Source organism: Bos indicus, chromosome 19 (genome assembly GCF_029378745.1).
Source record: "Bos indicus isolate NIAB-ARS_2022 breed Sahiwal x Tharparkar chromosome 19, NIAB-ARS_B.indTharparkar_mat_pri_1.0, whole genome shotgun sequence".
In the NCBI taxonomy this organism is placed as follows: Eukaryota; Metazoa; Chordata; class Mammalia; order Artiodactyla; family Bovidae; genus Bos; species Bos indicus.
The window spans coordinates 50,478,798-50,491,009 of record NC_091778.1 but is presented as its reverse complement, the minus strand read 5'-3'; the positions used below and the strand labels follow the sequence as shown (position 1 = coordinate 50,491,009).

The window sequence follows — 12,212 nt, the reverse complement described above, 5'->3', positions numbered from 1 at the left end:
AAACACTAACATAAAGTGATATTGCTGGTCCTTCAGCTGCACTGAGATTGGCCTGGTTTCCCTAAAGAGCGTGAGGAAATGTGGACCACGTTCTGAACAACCAACCCTCAAAGTTGTAAAGTAATTATTTTGTAACATTGTAAAGTAATTTTTCCTTTGGGAACACAACTCTTCCAGAGTTTGGGGATTCCTTGTGTATATGCATATTTGTAACAACATTTATAGATACTAATTTGATGTAATTCAGGGAAGAAGTCATCTACTGTTTGAGATAATGAATTTAATTTTACAGGAATTTAATCTCATTTAATTCCATTAAAAATAATTTCCTGGTATGAAAATACTATGTAAACTGCAAAATTCTAAGCCATTTTATCTCCAGTTATCAAAATTTAGATGACAAAAAGAAAAAAGATCTAGGTATAGCTAACGTTTGCCATGAAGACAGCGCCCAAAATGTGTAGCAGAAAAATGGAAATGTTTGTCAAGAGCACCAACTCTCTTGCTTCCTTCCTATTGACTTCATTACTTCATTTGTCACAAAGACAAAACTTAAGCAATTTATAAATCTATCTTTATACCAAAAAAAGGTAGTCAACTAAAAGTTTAGGTTGAGTAGAATGATGAAATTGGGACTTCCCTGGCAGTTCACTAGTTAAGACTCTGTGCTCCCAACACAGGGGGCCTGGGTTTGATCCCTGATTGGGAAACTAAGATGCTATGTACTGCACCATCTGACTCCCAAAAAAAATAATTTTAAAAATGAAATTATTTTGGAGAGCTGGTTGAGAAGGAGGGGTTTAGTGCATTGTTTGTCTCTAATTGCATCACATTGCTTTTCTTTAATCCACACACAGCCTCATACTTACTCATGGAACATGGCATGGAGGGGAACAATTCCCAGACAGCTGAACAGGGCCCTAGTCCAGGCCCACTTGGCCTTCCCCTTAGCAGCAGTTCTACAAAGAAGTTCACCAGTACTGCCCCCAGGCTGCCCGATTTGCCAGACCAAATACAGATTGGGGTGGAAAAGGTTTCAGTTAGTTCAGTCCAGTTGCTCAGTCGTGTCTGACTCTTTGTGACCCCAGGGACTGCAGCACGCCAGGCTTCCCTGTCCATCACCCACTCCCGCAGTTTACTCAAACTCATGTCCATTGAGTCGGTGATGCCATCCAACCATCTCATCCTCTGTCGTCCCCTTCTCCTTCCGCCTTCAATCCTTCCCAGCATCAGGGTCTTTTCCAATGAGTCGGTTCTTTGCATCAGGTGGCCAAAGTATAGGAGCTTCAGCATCAGTCCTTCCAATGAATATTCAGGACTGATTTCCTTTAGGATGGACTGTTTGATCTCCTTGCAGTCCAAGAGACTCTCAAGAGTCTTCTCCAACACCACAGTTCAAAAGGTTTAAGCAGCCTCAAACCTCTTCCTCAGCCGCACCCCCTCAATGTATTGGCACAGACTATTAAGTCAACCTCTTCCTAGGCTGACCTGAGTGCTTTCTCTTCGCTTGCATCCCCTCCCAGCCCTCCCTGCAAACTGGGTCATAGAGCCAGTCTCTTTGGTCCTCATTCTGATCCTGATAGAATTTATTTTATAATCTAATACAGTCTTTCATCCTTTTCCTCCCTTTTCATTCCTTCTTTCCTTTCACAGTGCCTGTTATGTAGCAGACACTAGGAGAGCACAGGGGACATAAAGGGGAGCAAAAATAAATCTGATCTCTCACCTAGTAGTTTAGTGGAAAAGATATATAGTACTTACAATTCACACAAATAAATGTGTCATTGCTACTCGATACAGGGTCAGTGAAGCAGAGTTACATCATTCTAGAAGAGCAGAGAATTCAGGATAGAGGACTGAGATGTGGAGACTGAGATGTGAAAGGTGAGTGGCAGTTAGTTGATTTAGGAGGAGCTAAAAGCATTCCCAGCAAGAGAAAGAGTAGGTACAAAGCCCCTGAGGTGAGAGAGGGCATGCATGCATGCGTGCTCAATCGTGTTCAGCTCTTTGCAACCCTATGGACTGTAGCCCACCAGGCTCCTCTGTCCGTGAGATTCTCCAGGCAAGAATACTGGAGTGGGTTGCCCTGTCCTCCTCCAGGGGATATTCCTGACCCAGGGATCCAACCCACATCTCCCACATCTGCATTGTCAGGCAGATTCTTTACCACTCAGCCACAAGGGAACCTCGGGAAAGGGCATAGCCTGTTCCAAAACAATGTAGCTTGAGTCAGAGAACAAAGGACATTTGATGAGAGATGATGCCCAAAGTCAGATCTTACAAAGCCCTTGTGGGTAGGGTTGCCAGATTTAGTGAATAAAAATACAGGATGCCAGGTTGAATTTAATTCATATAAGCAATGAATAATTGCATGGGATACATTTACACTAGAAAATTATGTGTTATCTGAAATTCAAATTTAACTGGGCATCCTGTGTCTTATTTGGCAACCCTACTTGTGGGTCAGGTAAGGATTTGATCTGGTTCATCCTGAGACCAAGGTATTAAAATATCAAAGGATGCTAAGCAGGGAGTGGCATAATCAGATTCAAATTTTGAATAGATCATACTGGCTACAGATTGGAAGGGGGCAAGTGGAGAAGCAGGTGACAAGCAAGCAGTTACAGTGGCCAACTTGGACTTGAGTGGTGGTGGAGGAGAGAGGTGGGCAATTGGAGGAATTTTTTTTTAATTTCTTAGTTTTAATTTCAAATGTGGTCATTATTTTGTTATTGTTTTTAAAATGTGTATTTATTTATTTGGCTGTGCCAGGTCTTGGTTGCCGAATGCAGGATCTTTAGTTTTGACATATGGAATCTAGTTCCCTGACCAAGGATCAAACCTGGGGCTCTGTATTGGGAGGGCAAAGCCTTAGCCGCTAGACCACCAGGAAAGTCCCTGCAGTGATTTTTAGAAGATAAAGTCAGTAGCACTTGGGATCTACTCAGGTCCCACTGCTTTAGACACCTTCCAAGTGCGAATGAGGCCCAAATCCACATCTCCAACCTGAGTGTCTGCCAGGAATTCCAGGCTCAGATGGGCTACCAACTTGTTTGGCATCTCCTACTGAACACAGTCAAAATAGAACTCTGGCTCTGCCTCCCTGTGAAACCATCTCCCCTGCCCACCCTCCCCCATGTCAGTAAAGAACACCCCAATTCACCTGATCCTTCAAGGCAAACACACCCTTAATTCCGCTTCTCCTCTCACTCAATCCATCCTCCATCCTGTTGACTCTACCCATTAAATCCCATTCTGAACTGATCCATTTTTTTCTCTCTCCACTGTTATCAGCCACCACAAACCACCATCTATTGCATCTAGAAGACTGCAGAGCCTCAAAACTGCTATTTCTCTTTCTACTTTTATTCACCTCTAAACCATTCTCCTCTTGGGAGCAAGGATGATCTTTTCAAAACAGAAATCAGACCTTAGGTTAAAACCCTTCAGTGACTTCTTATTACATTTAGAATATACCAACTCCTCTTCTAGCCTACAGAGAGCCCTACAAGATCAAAGGTCCCTGCCTTTCTCAGCCTCATCGTCTTTCATTCTTTCCCTTACCTGACCCCTTCTTGTCTATCAAATCTCACTGGAAAGATCTTATCTTTAGGGAGACTTAAAAAAAATTATTTGGCTGTGTCAGAGGTTAGTTGTGACACATGGGCTCTGTAGTTAAGGAGAGTGGGCTTAGTTGCCCTGTGGCAGTTCCCTGACCAGGGATTGACCTGTGTCCTCTGCATTGCAAGGTGGATTCTTAACCACTGGGCCACCAGGGAAGTCCCTGGAAAGGTCTCATCTTTCAGGAGACTTTTCTTGAGCAGATTGTCTCCTATCGCTAGATTGTGAGCTTTCTGAGAACAGGAACTTCCCCTGTCTCCTTCACTGCAAAATACACAGTTCCTAGACATCATCAGGCTTCCCAGATGGCTCAGTGGGTAAAGAATCTGCCTGCAATTCAGGAGATGCTGGAGACACGGGTTCGATCTCTGAATTAATCCCCTAGAAGAGGGAATGGCAACCCACTCCAGTATTCTTGCCTGGAGAATCCCATGGACAGAGGGGCTCGGCGGGCTTCAGTCCACAGGGCTGCAAAGAGTTGGACACAACTGAAGCGACTGAGCAGGCAGGCACTCAGGCACTCATCAGCACTCGGGAAATAGATAAATGCACTGGAGCAGTTTGGATCTTCGAGACGAGGGATAAGAAGTATCAGTGGTATCCAGCCAGATCTGAAGCTCTGTCCTGCTCCTGCTTCACCCTCATCCCCAGCCCGGTGCCTGGAAACTACTTCCGGTGACCAGACCTTTCTTGGGTTGCTTATTCATTCACCTGCAAGTACTCCCTTTTCCAGGGCTCTGGTCGCTGCTCAGGGCTTCTCAGACTTCAGCTTGGACCCCTGGAGATGACAAGTTGCCCAAACTCTTCCTGAAGATTGTTGGGCTCTGTGAACACTGGACTCTGTTCACCTATCTGAAACCCCTCAACCCAGGTCTTCTCTCCCACTTCCGTATCCTGTTACAATTAAATCACAAGTGCTGGCTTGACCCCAAATTCCAAACACACCCTTTGGGAGTTTGGCATTCACAGGGAGGGCGCTAGCATGAAATTGAAATGTACACAGATTATGACAGAAGAGTTTAGATTCTTCCTTTATCTCTGATATTTGCTGTGGTAAACATCTTCAGAGGTGCCTGCCTGAGTGCCAGTCATATTGTCCAGCTCCCGTCTGTGGTCTTGACATTTACCGCAGAGGCATTCTGAGATTCTAAAACTGGAAAACAGATCTCAGGATATCTTAGATCTTGATTTAAGAACCATTACAGCTTCTATATAACATTGGAGATTTGGTAGAATATATCTATTACCATCCATCCTGCTCCCAGAATGGTGCTTCTAGAAATGTTCCTTTGGCAAAGCACTTACTATATCCCACTCATGCAATGCACAAGTCATCAACTGTCAACCTTCCATGAAAAATCTATAATGGGTAACATCCTCCCTTTTGAATATGGGCAGGCATCCCTACTGTATAATTAGACTTATTCATTGTATATTTATCACCTGATTCTATTCTAGGAATCGAATGTGAGAGGCGATATTTTCCCCCAGCCTTCATAGCTAGGCAGCCAAGCAGCATAAACATGACAAGCAATCCAGACAGAATGAACATCCACAGCTCACATAAAAATGTACAGGGTCACAGCTGCCTTTGAAGACCAACTCTTAAACATCTCTAACCAGAGATGGATAGCCTGCCTTGTTCTTGCTCATTGACTTTGATTGATTCATCTTGGAAGAGGAATGCTTTGACCCGTTCTTATCTTAAGCTAGGTTGCAAAAGACTCCTAGTTCATTCATTACAGCTGGTGTCCTTCCAAAAAGGACCACAATCTCCTTTAACTGCTTACCAAACTCAGACTCAAATTTATGAACAAACATGCCAGGGCAGTTCCAGGCTTCTCAATCTGTTAAGTCTTCCTTTATCCTAACGGGTCAAGTGCACGTCCCATTTATTACAACAGCTTGCCATGTAAGCATGATTTATTCAACAAGCATATATGAAACTCTTTATATGGATCAGACACAACTGCTGGTGCCATGAATACAAAGATGTAAAGTCATTCATTTCCATCAAATGGCACATTTTTACTGATTGTCTACAAAGTGCTAGGAAATGGGGATGCATAAGGAAATAGGACAGGCAGGGCCCCTCTACCCTCAAGAAACTTATGATACAGTGGGAAAGCTTAGGTGAGTGAGCAAACAGATAAAACAGGTAAGTTCAGTTCAGGTGCTCAGTCCTGTCCGACTCTTTGCCACCCCATGGACTGCAGCACACTAGGCTTCCCTGTCCATCACCAACTCCCAGAGCTTGTTCAAACTCATGTCCATCGAGTTGATGATGTCATCCAACCATCTCATCTTCTGTCATCCCGTTCTCCTCCTACCTTCAATCTTTCCCAGCATCAGGATTTTTCCAGGGAGTCAGTTCTTCACATCAGGTGGCCAAAGTATAGGAGGAGACCTAACCCTAACCCTAACCCTTCCAATGAATATTCAGGACTGATTTCCTTTCAGATGGACTTGTTTGATCTCTTTGAAGTCCAAGGGACTCTCAAGAGTCTTCTCCAACACCACAAATTACTAAAATAGGTAAAAACTGTGATAAAAAAAGGAAACAGATAAATTGAATTATGGGGGGTGGAGGATGGACAATTCAGCCCAATGACATCTATCCAAAAAAAAAAAGGAAGAAACAAAGAAAATTTTTACATCTATCTACAGGCTTTCCAAGTGTCGATAGGGGTAAAGAATCCACCTGCAATGCAGGAGACCAGGAGACATGCGTTTGATCCCTGTGTCAGCAAGATCCCCTGGAGGAGGGCATGGCAACTCACTCCAGTATTCTTGCCAGGAGAATCCCATGGACAGTGGAGCCAGGCAGACTACAGTCCATAGGATCACAAAGAGTTGGACATGACTGAAGCGACTTAGCACATCTCCAGTCTCATAATCATTTCTAGGGCTAAAAATGAGTCAGAAGTTGTTCCAATTCTAGCATCTGTAAGAGTTCAGTAGCCTTCCCAGTGCAGCTGTTCTGTTACTTATCCTAAGATCTCTTGGGCATCAGGAAGGTGGGGCTTAGTTTTCACTTCCGAGGTGAAAGCCCTCCCATATTTTCTTCTTATTTTGACTCCCTCAGCGTCTTTACACCCATTTCAGACTCCAGAACTCAGGAAAGGTTGCTCTATTACTCTTTTCTTGAACCAGGAACTTTGATCTCACCCTTTCCAGGCAGGTAAACTTGATCACTATGCTTGGTCCTCAAGTACAAGTCAAGGTATAACCCTTGGAAGTCCTGAGGCTCTTTCAGGGAGTTCAGGAACACAAACTGTCCAGATGTTATTTTCCCTTGGTGGGGACAGTTTGGAGCTCTTTTGGTGTGGTTTGACACATGATTCCATGAGGGACTGAATACAGAAGCAGATATGAGCATCCAGTTATCTTTTATTAAAGTGAAAGTTAAGGCACTCAGTCATGTCCAACTCTTTGCGACCCCATGCACTGTAGCCCACCAGGCTCCTCCATGTATGGAATTTTCCAGGAAAGAGTACTGGAGTGGGTTCCCATTTCCTTCTCCAGGGGATCTTCCTGAACCAGGGATCAAACCCAGGTCTCCCACATTGCAGGCAGACACTTTACCACCTGAGCCATCAGGGAAGCCCATCTTTTATTAAGCCAGACATTAAAGAGATTTGCAAAAGGGTAAAACAATGTCCCTCTTCTCACTAAATTGTTTTTTTCAAATTATTTCTCATGAAAATATTACTTATGTTAACATGTAATGAATTGATTGTTATTTACCTGGTGGCTCAGATGGTAAAGAATCTGCCTGCAATTCAGGAGACCTGGGTTCAATCCCTGGGTTGAGAAGATCCCCTGGAGAAGGGAACAGCTACCCACTCCAGTATTCTGGCCTGGAGAATTCCATGGACTGTATAGTTCATGGGGTCGCAAAGAGTCGGACACGACTGAATGACTTTCACACACACAAAAATGAATACATATTTCATAATTCCTCACCTTTAACTTCTAATATAGTAAATATCAATATATATACCCCATAAAATAGAAGTTTTTTTTGTAATCCTCGGTCATGTCTAGGAGTGTAGAGGGAATCCTGAAAACACAAAGTTTGAGAATCCCTGTTTTAAAGCCTTCAGGCTGAAGAGGAGGGAAAGCACAAATACAAAAGAATGAGTAAACTTGCTCTCTTAATTCATTAGTCCCACGAATATTTATGGGACAGGCGCTACGCCAGACACTTGTGACAGATCTAGAGTCCCTTCAAAGAAATACATATAATGGGGGAAATATAGAAGTCACTGGCACATCCCCGTTCTGAACATTTCAATCACACTGGTGTCCTGAATCAGACATTTGATCCAGTCTCGGAGAGTCAGAGAAGACTTCCTGGAGGAGGAGGTGTCTAGGCTGGCATCTCAAACACGGGTAGTAGGTGTAAAACACAGTTCAGCAGAGAGACTGATTTTGTTGTTTTTGTTTAGTAGCTAAGTCGTGTCCAACTCTTTCGAGATACACTGGAGTGGGTTGCCATTTCTTTCTCCAGGGGATCTTCCCAACCCAGGGATCGAACCTGAGTCTCCTATTTGTGAGGCAGATTCTTTACCACTGAGCCACCAAGGAAGCTGAAAGAGGCTTGGAGGAAAAGAAAGGTTTCAGAGAGGCCAGGATATCTATGCTGAATCTTACTGTATTTCTTTTCCAAATAACAAAGGGGCCACAAATCCAATGTCAACCACATTAGTCATTTTGAAACATAAAAGACCTATTAATCTTATTAAGAATTTACACCCTGGTGAAGGAAATGGCAACCCACTCCAGTATTCTTGCCTTGGAAATTCCATGGACAGAAGAGCCTGGCAGGCCTTCTCATCCTCTGTTGCTGCCTTCACCTTAAAATTTTTTTTTTACAATAAGGAATTTCCTGCTGGTCCAGTGGTTAGGACTCCCAATGCAGGGGGCATGGGTTTGATCCCAGGTTGGGGAACTAAGACCCCAAATGCTTCATGGCTCAACAGTTCAGTTCAGTTCAGTCGCTCAGCCGTGTCTGACTCTTTGAGACTCCATGGACTGCAGCACACCAGGCCTCCCTTTCCATCACTAACTCCCAGAGTTTACTGAAACTCATGTCCATTGAGTCAGTGATGCCATCCAACCATCTCATCCTCTGTCATCCCCTTCTCTTCCCATTTTCAATCTTTCCCAGCAAGGAGTTTTTCAAATGAGTCAGTTCTTCACATCAGGTGGCCAAAGTATTGGAGTTTCAGCTTCAGCATCAGTCCTTCTGATGAATATTCAGCACTGATTTCCTTTAGGATGGACTGGTTGGATCTCCTTGCAGTCCAAGGGACTCTCAAGAGTCTTCTCCAACACCACAGTTCAAAAGCATCAATTCTTCTGCACCCAGCTTTCTTAATAGTCCAACTCTTACACCCACACATGACTATTGGAAAAACCATAGCTTTGACTAGATGGACCTCAGGTAGCAAAGTAATGTCTCTGCTTTTGAATATGCTATCTAGGTTGGTCATAACTTTTCTTCCAAGGAGCAAATGTCTTTTAATTTCATGGCTGCAGTCACCATCTGCAGTGATTTTGGAGCCCAAGAAAATAGTCTGTCACTGTTTCCCTGTCTATTTGCCATGAAGTGATTGGACCGAATGCCATGATCTTAGTTTTCTGAATGTTGAGTTTTAAGCCAACTTTTTCACTCTACTCTTTCACTTTCATCAAGAGTCTCTTTAGTCTTTCTTTGCGTTTTGCCATAAGGGTGGTGTCATCTGCATATCTGAGGTTATCTCTCCCAGCAATCTTGATTCCAGCTTGTGCTTCTTCCAGCCCAGCATTTCTCATGATGTACTCTGCATAGAAGTTAAATAAGCAGGGTGACAATATACAGCCTTAATGTACTCCTTTCCTGATTTGGAACCAGTCTGTTGTCCCATGTCCTGTTCTAACTGTTGCTTCTTGACCTGCATACAGATTTGACAGGAGGCAGGTCAGGTGGTCTGGTATTCCCATCTCTTGAAGAATTTTCCTGTTGTGATCCACACAGTCAAAGGCTTTGACATAGTCAATAAAGCAGAAGTATATGTTTTTCTGGAACTCTCTTGCTTTTTCGATGATCCAATGGATGTTGGCAATTTGATCTCTGGTTCCTCTGCCTTTTCTAAATCCAGCTTGAACATCTAGAAGTTCACGGTTCACATACTGTTGAAGCCTGGCTTGGAGAATTTTGAGCATTACTTTGCTAGCATGTGAGATGAGTGCAATTGTGTGGTAGTTTGAACATTCTTTCTTTGGGATTGGAATGAAAACTGACCTTTTCCAGTCCTGTGGCCACTGCCGAGTTTTCCAAATTTGCTGGCATATTGAGTGCAGCACTTTCACAGCACCATCTTTTAGGATTTAAAATAGCTCTACTGGAATTCCATCACCTCCACTAGCTTTGTTCATAGTGACGCTTCCTAAGGCCCACTTGACTTCGCATTGCAGGATATCTGGCTTTAGGTGAGTGATCACACCTAAAATGATCACATCTGGGTCATGAGTTCTTTTCTGTACAGTTCTTCTGTGTATTCTTGCAACCTCTTCTTAGTAACTTCTGCTTCTGTTAGGTCCATACCATTTCTGTCCTTTATTGAGCCCATCTTTGCATGAAATGTTCCCTTGGTATCTCTGATTTTCTTGAAGAGATCTCTAGTCTTTCCCATTCAATTATTTTCCTCTATTTCTTTGCACTGATCCCTGAGGAAGGCTTTCTTATCTCTCCTTGCTATTCTTTGGAACTCTGCATTCAAATGGGTATATCTTTCCTTTTCTCCTTTGCCTTTCACTTCTCTTCACAGCTATCTGTAAGGCTCCTCAGACAACCATTTTGCCTTTTTGCATTTCTTTTTCCTGGGGGTGGTCTTGATACCTGCCTCCTGTACAATGTCAGGAACCTCAGTCCATAGTTCTTCAGGCACTCTATCTATCAGATCTAATCCCTTGAATCTATTTCTCACGTTCACTGTATAATCATAAGGGATTTGATTTAGGTCATACCTGAATGGGCTAGTGGTTTTCCCTAGTTTCTTCAATTTAAGTCTGAATTTGGCAATAAGGAGTTCATGATCTGAGACATAGTCAGCTCCCAGTCTTGTTTTTGCTGACTGTATAGAGCTTCTTCATCTTTGGTTGCAAAGAATATAATCAGTCTGATTTCAGTACTGACCATCTGGTGATGTCCATGTGTAGAGTCTTCTCTTGTGTTGTTGGAAGAGGGTGTTTGCTATGACCAGTGCATTCTCTTGCCAAAACTCTATTAGCCTTTGCCCTGCTTCATTCTGTACTCCAAGGCCAAATTTGCCTGTTACTCCAGGTATTTCTTGACTTTCTACTTTTGTTTGGCTCAACAACAACAGAACGGATTTACAGTAGGGGAGTTCCCTGGTTACCTAGTGGTTAGGATTTGGGGCTTTCACTGCAATGGCCCAGGTTGGATCTCTGGTGGGGGAACTGAGATCCCACAAGCACAGCCAAAAAGAAAAAAATTCACAGTAGGTATTTAATTCTTTCATGATAGCTGCATTAGGCTTCCCTGATAGCTCAGTTGGTAAAGATTCTGCTTAAAGTGCAGGAGACCCCGGTTCAGGAAGATCCCCTGGAGAAGGTAAACCCACTTCAGTATTCTTGAGCTTCCCTTGTGGCTCAGCTAGTAAAGAATCCGCTGCAATGCGGGAGACCTAGGTTTGATCCTTGGGTTGGGAAGATCCCCTGGAGAAGGGAGAGGTTACCCACTCCAGTATTCTGACCTGAGAATTCCATGGACAGTCCATGGGATCGCAAAGAGTTGGTCATTACCGAGCGATTTTCACTTCTTTTTTTTTTTTTTGAGAGCTGCATAGTCTCCTTTCTCCTATGTTGTAATGCTGTGACCATAAGCAAACACACACAAGGGATGATCTCTGTGGATGCTTAATCTAAACTGATGTGGAGGTATTTTGCCCTGTCTTGGAGCACATAGAACATATTTCAATAATTACCTGTTTAGATGGTTTCTCCCTAAGAACATAGACACTTTCTCTTTTCTGAGTTGTTGTGATACATTATTGACTGAATCAGTCATGTTTATCTTAAAAATCTCTCCTGGAAATGGTCTTTTCCCCAAAAAATTGCCCAGGGGAACCTTTCACATCACCTGCTTCATCAGACAAGTTTGAATTTCTTATAGGCTGGAGAGATTTCTACATGGGTGCTCGAAACAGGAGAGAGACATTGTCTGTCTTCCCCGTTTGCCTGTCAACATTGTCTGTCAACCCAGGAGGCCCAAAAGGCTGCAGAGACTCGACCTTTTCTGAGAAGTAGCGGGACTTAAGCATTTTTTTCAGCTAGGTACAGTATGTAGTCGTGGCCGAGTGGTTAAGGCGATGGACTAGAAATCCATTGGGGTTTCCCCGCGCAGGTTCGAATCCTGCCGACTACGGCACATCTCTCTATTGAGACATAGTTGAGGAAGAATGCTGTTGCCTTAGACAAACTGGATTGTTCTCCAGCCTGGCTCTTTATGTTTGATGTTGAAACCCTCCACGAGTACCGATTGCGCTCTTTATTTCAGGGATTCCCAGGTGGCGCAGTGGTAA

The 12,212-nt window shown here is 43.5% G+C and overlaps 1 non-coding gene across 1 annotated transcript; it reads left to right on the top strand.

Annotated features, from left to right (window-relative positions):
- Positions 1–11,973: 11,973 nt before the first annotated feature.
- On the top strand, positions 11,974–12,055 carry TRNAS-AGA (transfer RNA serine (anticodon AGA)). The gene has a single exon. It is a non-coding gene; the product is annotated as a tRNA-Ser (tRNA).
- Positions 12,056–12,212: the final 157 nt, after the last annotated feature.